Here is a 15,596-nt window from a genome sequence, read left to right on the forward strand (position 1 = left end):
ATTATTTTTCGTTGGTCTACTGCTGCAATGGCATAAAATAATCGGATCTCAGTCAGTGCGTGTAAGGTGTCGTGTGCGTGCAGCATGCTGGTGCTTACGGTCGGGCTGCTGCAACAGCGACGCGTAGTACCTCTAGTCAGGTTAACCTATGAGTTTCGGCCGACAAAGCCATATGCGACAAGACATCGAGATAGTCTATATATATCGGTATATGCTTCTGCTACATGCGTGTACAGTACGGTCCATACAGGAGGTAAGTTCTAGCAACTTCCAGTCGAGAAAACTAGAGACTAATAAGCCCAGGTAATAGCGAGAGCCTAGGTAGCTCGTCACGCACGACGACATGGACGGATGGACGATCCTGCAGGTTACCTGGCTCCTAGCCAGGTAGCAGTAGCTAGGCGGGCGTAGATGCGCCGAGCACTCTCCGAAGCCCGGAAGACTCCCCGGTCCGGAGGCAACCTCGCAGCGCCACTAGCTCACGCTCGATCGATCGAGGCCGTCGCACTCACCCACCTCGCCCGTGCACGAGCACGAGCACGACGCACGCACCACATCCGCCTCCTCCCCCACGCGCGCCGTCCGCGACGCCCGAACGGCGAGACGAATGGCCGAGTGCCTGGGACAGGTGGATGGGCCGGTGCACGCGAGAGGGGGTGGCGAGGCCGACCAAGTGCGCGCCGAGAAAAAGAAGAGCTAGGGGAGAACTACATGTTGAGTGGAAGCACACACGGAGACCACGGCCACTACGTCGCCGCCCACCTACGGCTGCCCCCGCCCCCTCCCCCAATATATAGATATATATTCCCACTGCCGCCGCCAAGTTTCTGCACCTGCACCCCGCTACCCCAGTTGCGATCAATGCCGCATGCATGTCTAGTTGCTTTCTTTAAATGGAATCTGAAGGAGAGCTACCTGTTATATTAATAAAAAGATGATTTAATAGATAATAAAAAGTTTTTTACAACTCGGTATAACATAAACAAACTGGGGAGTCCGGGCACCTACCTAGACCTTCTGAAGGCCTACTCTCACGCTATAAGGCACCCCAAGTCGCACGCTCCCGCAAAAGCCCAGAGGGAGGCTTCCTCCCGTACAAGATGTATGATTTGGGCTAAAGACTGCTCTCGGTGGTCAAAAGTACACTGATTGTGTTCATTCCAAATCTCCCAGGAAATTAGAAGGAGTAACCTAACCCCTTTTCGCGGAGTGTAACACGTGGTTGCCAAAGCTGACCACCATTCATGTATTGAAGCCGATGGTGACCACTTGGTGGGGTCTATGGCCGGTTGGGCAAATCAAGATGTGACAAGTCCCCATATGCGCTGGGTGAAATGGCAATCGACCAAATGATGGCCAAAGGTCTATGGGTTTTGTTAGGACAAGGCGTAGACAGAGTTGGAAGGCCACCCTCTCTTTGTCTAGCGATCCACAATGCATAGCCTGTTCCAGATAACTAGCCAAGCAAAGAACTTGCACTTCGGCGATGCCTAAGCTTTCCAGAAAATGGCAATGTAGTATGTATCAATGCAACCCCAGAATTGCATCTGGTAGGCTGAAGATATGGACTACTCCATATTGGCGTTCATCCTCCAGACGACGTTGTCTGTAACTTGGGGCCGCAAGCTGACCTCGCGTGAGGCCAACCACAGAAGGATAGCCTAGCTAACATGTTGGTGAGATGTCATGTGGGAATGATTAAGGTCACTAACCCAGTAGTTCTTATGCAAGGCCTTGCACATACTTTTCCGTTTGTCTGTGCACGCATTGAAGAGGAGTGGTGCTGTAAGACTCTATCCTAGGATCTTCTATGCCTCTTGTATCAGTCCTTGGATTAAGTAGCTGATACACATAATATAATATTTATGGCATCATAGACATACATCATATATAAAGATATTAAGATTACATGAGTACAAAAGGTCTTTAAACTATATGGTATATTACAAACCTAGCCAACCGGCCAATAAAAACAAAGCAGAATAACAACCCAGGGCCACAGGTAGCTTGGGTGTGAACGTGACCTTCTAGATCTACTTCTCATCTGCGCCTTCATCTCCCGTGAAGTCGGCATCCATCTCCTCATCCGAATGACAGCAAGAATGAGTACAGAAGGTATTCATCAAAACTTATACTACATCAATGGGTTGATAGATATCCAGTTGTAATATCTAACACTAACTTTGAAACAACAATATCATGGTATCAGGGTATATCTAGGGGTTTTTTGGTTCTGGGAGGGGCTACATATTACTCTGCAATCCCTAACAATGTGTCTGGTGTAACTACAGTACCATTCAGCTCTTAACATGCCATGCCAGTAACTTCAATATATGAACATCTAGTCCACACACTCATCTGTCAAGAATACGCACACCCTGAGTCTAACCAAGTGAAGTCATTGCTTTGCATGTCCATGACCATGGACACAGCTATTCGAATAGGTTTACACTCTGCAAAGGTTGTATGTTGTACCCAAATAGTTATAAGCGGAGGTGCGATTTATACCGAGATGCTTTTATCACTTTTCTTTGCTGAACACTTCTTTGAGACACACCAAGGGCAACAGGTCTTGTACTAGGTGCATTCCCCTACTGACCATCGTAGAGTGGTTGGGTCAGTAAACACCCACATAGAGCACCTGACAAATGCTTGGGTCCTTGCTGCTCCTCTAGCCTCCTAGTAAAATGCCCAGCTTGGTCGGGAGAAAAAAATGTTAAGTCCTGCCCATAACTGGACTTGTTGTTGCATTGAGGTAGCTTAGCATGACAGCACAATGATTCAGTCCTTATATGACCGATGCAGGCATCTTCAATAATGGCAATGAGTACCATGCAGGTAACTCGAGCCCCAAAGAGCATCCTCACTGGAGGAATACTCTACCTGCACTCGCTAAAACAGTTTCACCCATCTTACACACCACGCCATATCCAACACGATATGAAGAATTCCACAATCATAAAATATTCAAGGTATATGAGATGAATTGATATTCAATGAAGTGACATCTCTAAAAGATGTATTACAAAAGCAACATTTCCGAAGAGATGTATTCAATCCTAAGCATGCTAGATATCAATGCATCATCTGGTGTTAATATAGATAATGATAGGTAATCCTAGGATGACATAGATTCAGGATAATGATATTTAAGTCGTGACAATTGTTTGATATGATTTAACTATTGCAAGTAGTTGAAATAGCACAAGTATATACAACACATACGATAATAAGTCAAGTTTTAAGTTGATCATTTAGATTATTGAAACTTGGGTTCAAAATGATCAAGGTGAAAATACTTGCCATCTCTAAAGTCTTGCGCTAGTCCTTGGTCGAAATCAGGATCCTCCAGGTCCTCCGCGATGTCCTCCGATTCTGCAAAGTGTGATTTATGATAAATATTGGCTTATTCTATTGAGAATAAAATAACATCAAATGGAAAACCAAATGAGTTCTAGTAGATATCACACTATGGTAGAAAGATATATATTGAATTTAGATGAATTTAGGCGAAAGAATCAATGGAATCGGAGTTAAAACAGAGATGTTATGACTCCCGGAATATTAATCTAAAATGAGTTTAGGAAATTCTGAAATGATACTATTCACATGTGGGGCCCACAGGTGGGTCCCACTAAACAGTGACCTAGGGGTCCCACTGAACATTGACTAGTGGGTCCCACTAAACAGTGTACTAATTGGTCGTACTGAACAATGATTGGTGGGTCCTACTGAATAGTGTATGCCTAGGGCCGGATCTGGATTTGGGTTTGGTTTGGGTTGGACTGGGCTACAACTAGGCTAAGAGAACCTGGGCCAAAAGGATCAAGGACCATGGTCGGTTTGGGAATCGGGCTGAGGAAATGGTTCAGCCCATCGATCTCGGCGGCCCACGGTTGGGAGTGGCCTAAGGTCAGTTTGGCTAATGGGCTGAGGGAGAGAAGTCGGCCCGAGGCGGCCACAGTGCTAGGCATAGAGGCGATGTGACTAACATTCAGCCCATACGGCAATGTCCACATTGGAGACACACTGGAGTTAGCTAAATGGCGGTGGGTCTGGTTGAGACTAGGTGGTCAGGGGCCACAGAGGGTCATGAACCCATTTTGAAGGTCCACATCGACGAGCGGCAGAGCACACCTAGACAATGGCTGGAGATGCTCAAGACTGTGGGAAAAATTGGGCAGCACTTCCCCTTGATCTTGCGCACTTTGGGCCACCTACAAAGCTTCCCTAGACTAACCTATTGGTACCCAACACGACGGTTAACAAACTGAAAAGGGGTGAGGGCATCGACGATGACCACATCGCAAAGGCTGGGAGAAAATCCCATAGCCAACCCTTGCCGTGTGAAGGTAGGACACAAGGACCAAAACACGCTATATATGGGGAAGCAGAAGGGACTGGGGAGGCTCATCGGCATGCGAAGAGAGGTGAAGGCGACCTCTCTTCATCATGTCTTCTACGCGTTCCCACATAGCTTCTGCCTCTAAATGATTACTCTGTTATACTTGGTAGAATCTGACTAATGTCCTCCTAGTTTGACGAGTTGCCATGTCTAGGATCTTTATGGGTTTCTCCTGATATTGAAGATCTTGCTGTAGATCCATAATTTATATGGGAACATGTTCCACTGGGACTCTCAAACAGTTCTTTAACTGCGACACATGGAATACATTGTGCAAATTGGACATTCCTTCCGGGGGTGCTAACTTATATGTCATTGCTCCATTCTTGTTGAGTATCTTGAAGGGCCCTAGATATCTAGGTGCCAATTTCCCATGAACTTGAAATCTTTGGGTGCCTCTTATTGGGGACACCTTAAGGTAGACGTAGTCTCCAAGTTTAAAGGTCATGCTTCTCCTTCAGTTATCAGCATCACCTTTTTACCTACTCTGAGCTGCTCTGAGATTCTCTCTGATCTTGGCAACTTGTTCTTTTGCGTCCTTTATTACCGCAGGTTAGAAGAACGAATGCCCTCCTACTACTGACCAAAGTAGATGTGTTCTACATATCCATCCATACAACGCCTCAAATGGTGACATTTCCTGGCTAGCTTGGAAACTATGATTGTAAGAGAACTCAGCAAATGCTAGACTTTTCTCCCAATCTTTTCTGTAGGTTAACACACAAACTCTTAGAAGATCTTTCAGAATTTGGTTTACTCTTTCAGTATGTCCATCAGTTTGCGGGTGGTAAGAAGAACTAAAATCTAGTTTAGTCCCTAGGGCAGTATGTAGGCTTTTTCAAAACCTTGCCGTGAACTAGGGTTCTCGATCAGAGATGATCCTACTAGGGACTTTGTGCAGCCTCAAAATATTCTCAACATATAAGCTGCCAATTTGTCCCCGCTATAGGTCATCTTAACGTGCCAATTTGTCCCTGCTATAGGTCGTCTTAACATGTATGAAGTGGGCTACTTTAGTCAGGCAATCCACTATGACCCATATGAAGTTGTTACCCTTATGAGTTCTAGATAGTCTAACTATGAGATCCATACCCAATTTCATCCCACTTACATGTTGGGATCTGTAATGGTTGTAGTAATCCTGCAGATCTTTGGTGTTGCACTTTGATCCTTTGACAAGTGTCGCATCTAGCGACGAATCCTGCTATGTCTACCTTTATTCCTGACCACCAATATTTGGCCCTCAGATCTATAAACATCTTGGTACATTCGGGATGAATAGAATAGGGTGAGTTGTGAGCTTCGCCCATGATTAATTCCCTAAGATTTTTCCGATCTGGTACACATATCCAATCCTTGTACCGCATGATTCCTTGTGGATCTATTCTAAACCCTGGCGCTTTATCTAAACTGACATTCTTCTTTATTTCTTGAATCTCCTGGTCCTTTAACTGGGCTTCATGAATTTTATCCTCTAGTATTTGCGTTACCACCAGAGTGTGAACTTATTCATGTACTACCATGTGCAAGTTAAGTTGTTGCTTTTCCACAAATATTTCAAGCCTTGATTCTTGGTCCTGTAGATTATGGCAGTAAGTTTTCCTGCTCAGGGCATCAGCTACTACATTATTCTTGCTCGGGTGATACTAGATACTTAAATTGTAATCCTTTATCCATTCTAACCATCTTCTTTGCCTTAGATTTATGTCCAATTGAGTGAATATGTACTTAAGGCTCTTGTGAGCTATATAGATTTCACACTTATTTCCAATAAGATAGTGTCTATAGATCTTAAGTGTATGTACAACTGCTACTAATTCAAGATCATGGGTTGGATAATTATTTTCATGTTGTTTCATTTGCATGGATGCATAATCAACAACCTTGTTGTCTTGCATCAAAATACAATATAATCCTTGGTGGGATGCATCACAATAGACTACAAAGTCCTTCTGGATATCCGACAACTTTAGCACTAGGGCTATAGTTAATCTCTTCTTCAGTTCCTGGAAGCTCTTTCCACAAGCTTCATTCCACTCATACTTGGTGTCTTTCTAGAGAAGCATGGTCATTGGCCTAGCTAACTTTGAAAATCCTCCAGTAAACTTGCGGTAATATCCAACCAATCCTAGAAAACTTTTGATATTTGAGATATTGGATGATTACTTCAAGTCAAATACTGCCTCAACCTTTGAAGGGTCTACAAACACTCCTTCTGCTATTAGGACATTTCCAAGGAATGCCACTTCTTGAAACCAAAACTCATATTTGATAAATATGACGTAGAGGTGATGTGCTCTTATCCTTTCCATAACTACTCTCAAATGTTGTTTGTGCTCTTCGGCACTCTTTGAATATATAAGAATATCATCTATGAACACTATCACAAATTCGTCAAGTTCTTCCATGAACACCTTATTCATCAGATTCATGAATTATGCTAGGGCATTTGTCAGTTCAAGACATGACGGTAAACTCATACGAGCCATATCTTGTCACAAATACGGTCTTTTGGATATCACTTTATCTAATCTTTAGCTAGTAATAACCTAACCTCAAGTCTATCTTAGAGAAGTACTTTGCTCCTTTCAGCTGGTCGAATAGGTCATCGATCCTGGGTAGTGCGTACTTGTTCTTTATGGTCACCTCATTTAAGGAACGTTAATCAATACACATCCAAAGGATCCAATCTTTGTTTTGTACAAACAGAACTGGTGATCCCCATGGTGAAGAACTAGGTCTACTGAATCAATTTTATTGAAATTCTCTAATCTGCTTCTTTAATTCTTCCAGTTCATTGATTGTCATTCTATAAGGTCTCTTAGCAATCGGGGTTGTTCCTGTTAAGAGATCAATAATGAACTCTATGCCATGGTCTGTTGGCATACCAGGTAATCCCTCCGGGAATACAATTGGGTATTCACATATTACTGGCATATATTCTATTGACTTGGCAGATATGTGGCATACCATAGGGTCCGATTTGGGTCCTTTAGGTTCAAACTCTACCTTGATTCCTTTATGATGAACTAGGATAACCTTTCTACTAGCACAAGCTATATTGCCCTCGTGCTTGGTTAACCAATCCATACCAAGGATGACATCTATTACATCTGAATTCGAAGCCACTAGGTTCGATAGGAACTCTACCCCACTTAAAAGGAGTTTAACCCGGGGGCATCCTAAGCCATACAAGATATTTCCCGTAGGGGATTGGATAAACTTATGATTTTTAAGCACAAGAGTTGGCAACTCATGTAGTGTAGCAAACTTTGAAGAAACAAATGAATGCAAAGCTCCAGAATCAACAAATACTATTGCAAAAGTTGAACTGCTGGGGAACTCATCAAATATAACCTCCAGTGCTTCTTGAGCTTCCTAGCTGTGAATGTGGTTCACGCGCCTCGCTTGAAGGTTTGCAAAGTCCTCCACGGCTATCTTGCGAACTTGCTCCCTCGTCATCCTGTTCCCACTACTGAGACTCTAGGGGTTGCTTTGTGGACTAGATTGAGCTCGAGCATTGCTCTTGTCAGCATTGGGTAAGTTACTCATGAAGTGGCCAGGTTGCCTTCAGATATAGGTTGCTCTCTGCGCATATATTGGTGTTGGGGTCCTGATCTGCTGGGATTGTCCTACATTTGGATTGAGGTAGGCTCATGCTACTGGGTGGGATGTAGATCCCAGAGTCTGGTACTGCATAGTCCGCTGCTGCTCGTAGTGGGATCTCTGTCATGAGCCAAGTCTGTTCCTGTGGAACCTATAGTCATGCTGCCTCGACCTCTGGTCGGTGAATTTCCCCTTTCTATCAATTTCTATGGGTGCACAAGCTTCTTCTAAGGGGATTGTCTTGTTCATAGAAGTGTTGAAATTAGGATAGATGACAGGTACTAGCTGGACATACAAGCTGCGATGCAGTCCCTTCTTAAAGTGATCCTGCTTTCTTGTCGATTGACACATCAGTGGGAAAGTCTAATGAACTTTCTAATGTAATAGTTCATCATTATTGAACCCAACTGTAGGCTACAAAACTCGCTAGCCTTCATCTCCATGGTTCCTTCTGGCACTTGATATTTCCTTAATTCCTCACAGAATTCTCATGTGATGGCTTCAGCACCCTCTGAGGCTTCGCAGTAATCCCCACCATTCCGATGTTGTCCCGGTGAGCTGGTGAGCTACTAGGTTCACCCTATCTCGACCTTCACAGTGGATGACACTGAGCTTCTTAGTGATGGCCCTAAGCCAGTCATCAGACTCCAGTGGGTCTTCGGTAGTATTGAACGTTGGAGGCTTGATCCTCATGAATTCCGCCATCTTGCTCTGAGGTCCGAAACAATAATATCGGTTATAGTTTGCTCCCTGTGCTATGGCCTCCATTAGATGGGTCTGATAGGCAATTAATGCCACAAGGTCATTAGCTGGTGGTGAGGGCAGTGAGGTCATCTACCTACTGCCGAGGCTTTGTTGTACCTCCTCCTGTCCGGACTCTTAGTATCCTGCTAGGTCTTCCTCAGCCTCATTTTCCTCCACGTACTATTCTTGTTCATTTGGTTCATGGCTGAGCTAGTTGTCAGTGGCTCTTCCTCTTCATTTACCTTGGCTTCTAGTGGCTCTGTGTCACGTCCCAAAATGCTAATTACATAATTAGGCATACATAATGGTCATCGCATGTTTTTGCATGTGTTTGTTTATCAAAAACCGATTAAACAGGTCTCAAACACCTTAGAGATGGTTTAGAGCACTTTGGAGAATCCCTATATGCCTTGGAGAAGGAAAAGAATAGAAGGAGGATGATGACGGGAGACATAGGAAAATTTCAGCAAAAGAACCCCCTCACGGTCTGACTGGTGTCACCCATGGTCTGACCGCTAGGTGCGCCGCCACGTGGATTTCCTGCGGTCTGACTGCTAGCACACAGAGGCCTGGGTTAAGTGGATCGATCACATCCTTTTTCTCTCTCCTTCCCACTTTTCTCTCTACTTCGAGACACACAAAGTGCTACATGTCTCATACTTGGTGCACTCACCCACTGACCATTGTAAAGTGGTTGGGTCTGTAAACACCCACATAGAGCACCTGACGCTTGGATCCTCACCGCTCCCTTGGCCTCTTAGTAAAATGCCCAACTTGGTCGGGAGATAGAAGTATCAAGTCCTACCCATTATGATGTGTGGTTACGCTGGTGTGGCTTAGCATGACGGCACAATGATTTGGTTCTTATAGGGTTGAGGCATGCATCTTCAACATTGGCAACAAGTACCATGCAGATAACTTGAGCTCCCAAGAGCATCCTCACTAGAGGACTACACTACCTGCCCCCGCCAAAATAGTTGTCATCAATCTTACACACCACCCACCATATCCCAAATGATATGAAAGATTCCACAATTATCAAAGATTTATGGCATATGAGATGAATTGATATTCAATGAAGTGACATCTCCGAAGAGATGTATTCCAATGGCGACATCTCCGAAGAGATGTATTCAATCCTAATCATGCTAGATATCAAGGCGTCATCTGCCATTAATATAGATAATGATAAGTAATCCTCAGGTGATATGGATTTAGGATAATGACATTTAAGGCATGACAATTGTTTGATAGGATTTAACTATTTTAAGTAGTTGAATAGGACAAGTATATACATCACACGTGATAATAAGTCAAGTTTTCAGTTGATGATTTAGATTATTCAAACTTGGGTTCAAAATAATCAAGGAGATAGGACTTTTCTTCTCTGAAGTCTTGGTCTAGTCCTTGGTCAAAGTTAGGATCCTTCGGGTACTCCACGAAGTTCTCTAGTTCTGCAAAGCACGAAATACAATTAACTTTGGCCTATGCTATTGAAGAATTAAATAACACAAAATAGAAAACCAACTGAGTCCTAATAGATATCACACTATAATATAATGATACATCTCAAATTTAGATGAATTTAGGCGAAAGAATCGCCGAAATCAGAGTTAAAATGGAGAAGTTATGACTCCTGAGAGATTAATCTAAAGTTAATTCGAGAAATTCTGAAATGGTACTATTCACAAGTGGGGCCCATAGGGGGTCCCACTGAACAGTGACTGGTGGATCCCACTGAACGGTGTACTAGTGGGCCCCATTAAGCAGTGATTGGTGGGCCCTTCTAAACAATGTATGGGCTAGGGCTGGATCTGGATTTGGGTTTGGTTTGGGTTGGATTGGGCTAATACTAGGCTAAGGGAACTTGGGCCAAAAGGATAAAGACCCATGGTCAGTTTTGGAATTGGGCTGATGAAATAGTTTAGCCCATCGATCTACGTGGCCCATGATTGGGAATGGCCTAAGGCCGGTCTGGCTAATTGGTTGAGGGTGAGAAGTCGGCCTGAGGTGGCCATAGCGCTGGGCACATAGGTGGCATGACTGGCGTTCAGCCCTTACAGCGGCAGCGGTGTCCACATTGGAGACACGATGGAGCATGCTAAACAACGGTGAGTTTAGTCGAGACTAGGTGGCCAGGGTCTATAGAGGGTCGCGAACCCATTTTGCAGGTTCACGCCAACGCAGCCAAAGCGTGCCCAGATGGCAATTGGAGGGGTGCTCAAGACGGGGGGGGGGGGGGGGCGGGGTATGGGAAGCACTTCTCCTTGATCTTGCGCACTCTGGGCCACCTGCAAAGCTTCCCTATACTAACCTACTGCTACCTGGCACAACGGCCGAGACACAGAGAGGGGGTGAGGGCACCAACGGCAACCACACTGCGTCTTTGGGGATAAAATCCCACGATCAACCCCTACCATGCAAAGGCAGGACACAAGGATGAACACATGTTATCTAGGGGGTAGCAGAAGGACTGGGGAGGCTCACCGGCATGCGAAGAGAGGTGTAGGCAACCGACATAGACTCGATCTAATGTGTGACTGGACTCTCCTTGTTGCTCCTGAGCGAAGGGGACGATGCTAGATGGGTGTCCAATTCATCGGGTGACACTCCACTTCTCCTCGGCTGTAGGCGGTAGGGAAGGCGGCATCACCAATTCAGAATGGCAACGATGGTGTTGGCTCTCTACAAAAGGTGTAAGCGACAGATGAGGAAGTAGCGAGTGCAGCCATGGTCTCTATTAAATGGAAGGGAGAGAGAGAGGGGTGAAGAGGTGACCGACTCAGTGTTCCGATGAACAGCATGGTGGTGAGACGATGCCCACCAGGAATTCCATAGCATGTGGCCATGCGGCCATCGTCCATCCAGCGTAGCAGCCCCAAAGTCTTTGTCGCCAGCACATGCTCTCGATTAGCATGCTTGGGAGAGTAGAGATAGAGCGAGTGAGAGGGATGAAGGACGACCAAAGTTGTCATTGCTTTGAATGCACTGGAAAGTGGGGCAACTAAGAACAGGCAAGGAGGAGCTGGACGTGGGAGAAGGTCCTAGTCTACGGGTCCCGCGTGTTGGTTGGATGAGAAAGGAGAGAGGGGCTGTAACAGCCCAAAATCCTAAAACAAGGAAAATATATAACTTTTTCAAAAGAAATTAAGAAGAGTCTTGCAGAATTAAATAAATCCCTAAGTGTGTACATGTGCTTTGTACATTTATGCATATATGTGGATATATGTATTATGTGTATAAATACATGTATACATTGAAGGCTATTTTCCTATAAAAGAATATTTACAGATATATATGTGTATATATGTATATATATTTGATTACATGATTGATTGTTTGTTTTTGTAAGCAAATATAGTATAAATATGTAGTATATACACTGTATGTGTAAGAATACATATGAATATACATGAGAGAAAATAGTTTTGAAGTAGAAAAGCTTTTAGAATGAAATAGGCTGAAGCCAACTTGTCTTCCCCCTCTTCTCTCAATTTCGGCCCGATCCAGGCAGCCCAGCTTGCCACCATCTCTCCCTCACCCTCTCCTCTCTCTCTTTCTCTAGGCCGTAGCCCAGCCTGCCACCGCTTGAGCTTGCAGCAGTAGTAGCTAGCACCACCGCGCCATCAATGCCATATCCAAGCCGGAGAGCAAGCACCAACTACCCAAACAGATTCGCTAGAGCATCTAGAAGCTTAAGCCCACGTCGGATTAGCCGAAGCCTGAGCCAAGTCCGAGATGAATAGGCAAAGGAGACCATTGGCCATATGGAGTCCCGATCAAATTCGTGAGTTAGAGATATAGGTGAGGTATAGATCAAAAAGGGAAAGATTCCAGAGCCTATGTGCGAGCTTTTGCACAAGAGATAGAGTCCTGAGCACGTTGGAATCCTCATATTTGAGTTTGAGACACTACCGCCTCTCATTTCAAATCCGAGTCGATTTGGAGATATGGTAGCCTCCTACCTATATATGTGACCTTAGAGCCTCCCGAGACCATCATGCATCTTTTTCCCAAGTCACTGAGAAGAAATCGACGCCAGAGACCTTTACCATCAAGCTCTGAAACTCCAATCTATCATGCGCTGTCGCCCACCTCTCTAGAGCTTCTCTGACGCCAACACGTACCCTAGGTGAGTTCCCCGTGCTCTCCCGAACCTTTTTCGCTACTTGCCAGAGTAAATAGGTCACCGGAGCGCCGTTCTAGCGGGTTTCCAGTGATGCGCCACCGCGGGAAGTCACCACCGCCTTCTGTACCACCAGAGCCAAGAGCCAAAGCATTTGAGCCGTTGGATCTAGATTCAACTGTGTAGATTAGAAGCCTCTTATACCCGTTCGGTAGCCAACTCGAGTGCGACACGTGTTCAACATAATCCCAATCAGTCGGTGCCACATCATCAGACCCAATCACCCAACAACATCATTGTTTTTGTTTATGTCTCACGCCATGTCAGCGCTAGCAGCTCAGTCAGCGTTTTCTTTTCTTTTTGTTTGTTTTAATTGTTTTGTTGTGTCATAAATAATAAATATTGCACAATAAACAGTTTTTCATTATAAAAATAATTGTAAAAATAAAAATAATTTGGAAATTAAATTTTAAAAAAGTTTAATAATGTTTTATAGTTTATTTATTTATTAATAATTTTAAATCGTTTTATAATTCAAATAAATGCTAGAAAATTCTAGAAAAATCCCAAAAAATCATATATGGCTTTGGAAAAATCCTAGAAAATTCCTAGCAACATAATTTCATATGTAGATAATCTTTCTAGTTCTGTTTTAATCTTTAGAAAATCATAACTTGTCAACCAAATTATCTGGAATAGTGTAATCTTGTGATGAAAATATTTATTGTGTGATGTTTGGTTCTTTTTGGATCTTGGTGTTTAGGTGTTGTTGTTTTGCGGCGTATGTTGCAAGTAGATACCAACGTTCAGGAGGAGCTAGAAGGTCTTTAGGATCAAGGTTTTGAATACCCATCTGAGTTCAGTGAAGGCAAATTGTGTTCTTGATCATTTTTATCCCAGTTTTACAAATATTTTGTTTTATAAATATGCACGCTAATAATTTATTGGGAATCCTTAGAGTTAGGAGTTACTGTAGTTTTTCCTTATCATCCTTATCACCATTTTATGGTTTCGGGTTATGAATGGGTAGATGATGCTTAGCTTTGCTTCGGGATGGATATCATGATAATTGTTCCACGAAATTGATAATGGTCCAATACAATAATGATAAAATCTAATAGAATAATTTTTGTAGCAACATGGTATAGGCATTTGAGTAGGTGGTATGATAAGATGTATGGTTGAAAAAGTGGTAGTCTTGCTTAAATCTAAGGACCAATTCATTGGGTAACCTTTCTGTGTTTATAGAACAACCGCAATCTTGGAATGGGGCGGGCCTAGCCAAGTAATTTGTTTACTCTCGGCATAGTGTAGACCAGGCAGAAGAGTTGTGAATGGACGATGCTTGGGATCCGAAAGGCGTGAGAGGGGGCTTCCATTGTTGAGGTGGAATCATGCGACAATGAAGCCTTAGCGGGTAGACATGTACTGAGATGGACATTGTAAAGGCTTTATAGTGGATTCCTAGTGCACACCTCGGTAGTGTGTAAGAGTTCTCCAACGGCCAATGGATGCTTGGTAAAACGAGATGAAATGTCTTGTGGATAAAGTACAACTTATGCAGAGTTAAAACTGAATATTCAACCATGCTCACGGCCATGAGTGGCATTGAAAACCCACCATGATTATAACTTGATGTGTTGGTTCATTCAACATGGATGGAATCTTGAGGTGATTTGTTATTCACTTAATTAATATTTGTTTTCAAATATTTTTACTTAAATGTTGATTTATGCAAGAGAGCCATATTAACCTTATTCTCGCCAAGCTTTCATATGCATACTATTTCCTTCACAACTTGCTGAGTAAGACAAGTGCTCACTCTTGCTATCATCAAGCATTCAGTTGGAGTAGGTATCGAGGAGTACATGGAAGGTGGATCGTTCTAAGATGTTTTCTACGTCGATGATACCTGTGGTAGAGTCGTAAAGGATTAGAGTCTTCGTAGTTTGTTAGTTCCGCTACAGAGTTTAATTGGTTCTTCGACCCTCGAAAGTCACTTTTGAAAGGCGGTTTATTCAATTAAGTTTGGATATTGTAATGATTATCATCAATGAAGTCATGATGTGTTGGGATTGATTCTTGGGCTCAGCACATAGATGAGATTGGTTTGTTTTTCGACAGAGGTGTTATCAGAGCCATATCAACCTAGAACGCAACCTTAGATAGCTGGTCAACCCTAAAAAGAGGAACTTTGGAAAGAATAAAAACTATGCTTAAAGACCCCTTACTCTCCTCTCATCTAGTAAGGTTTACTTACCCTCATCTTGTGCTCAAACCTACAGATGGAGTCAGATCTCAACGAAGTTCATCATTCCAACTGATTGCACCAAGGGATCTTGCCAAGGATGTTATGGGCACTACTTACGGACATGGGACACCAAACGAAGCTGATGTACGAAGGAACAAGGCAAGCCAACCACATAGAATGGTTCGTCACCGTCACGCACACAAGGGAGAGTTCGGAGTTGCACACACCTACACCACAGAGACAAGGAGGTCCAACTTCAAAGAAGGCATACGAGACGCCGCCCATCAAGCCCTCTATCGTGTGTGCCTAGAATATGGAGCAACAACTAAGGACTCATTGTACCGCTACGTCTCCGTTCGTGATGACTCAAGCTTGTATACTAGAGTTCGATGCTATTGCAATGAAGAGAATATCACACTCTGGATCCAAGTTCAACTCACCGTTGCCCTAAATCATCTCTACGA

Source organism: Phragmites australis, chromosome 1, assembly GCF_958298935.1.
Source record: "Phragmites australis chromosome 1, lpPhrAust1.1, whole genome shotgun sequence".
Lineage (NCBI taxonomy): Eukaryota > Viridiplantae > Streptophyta > Magnoliopsida > Poales > Poaceae > Phragmites > Phragmites australis.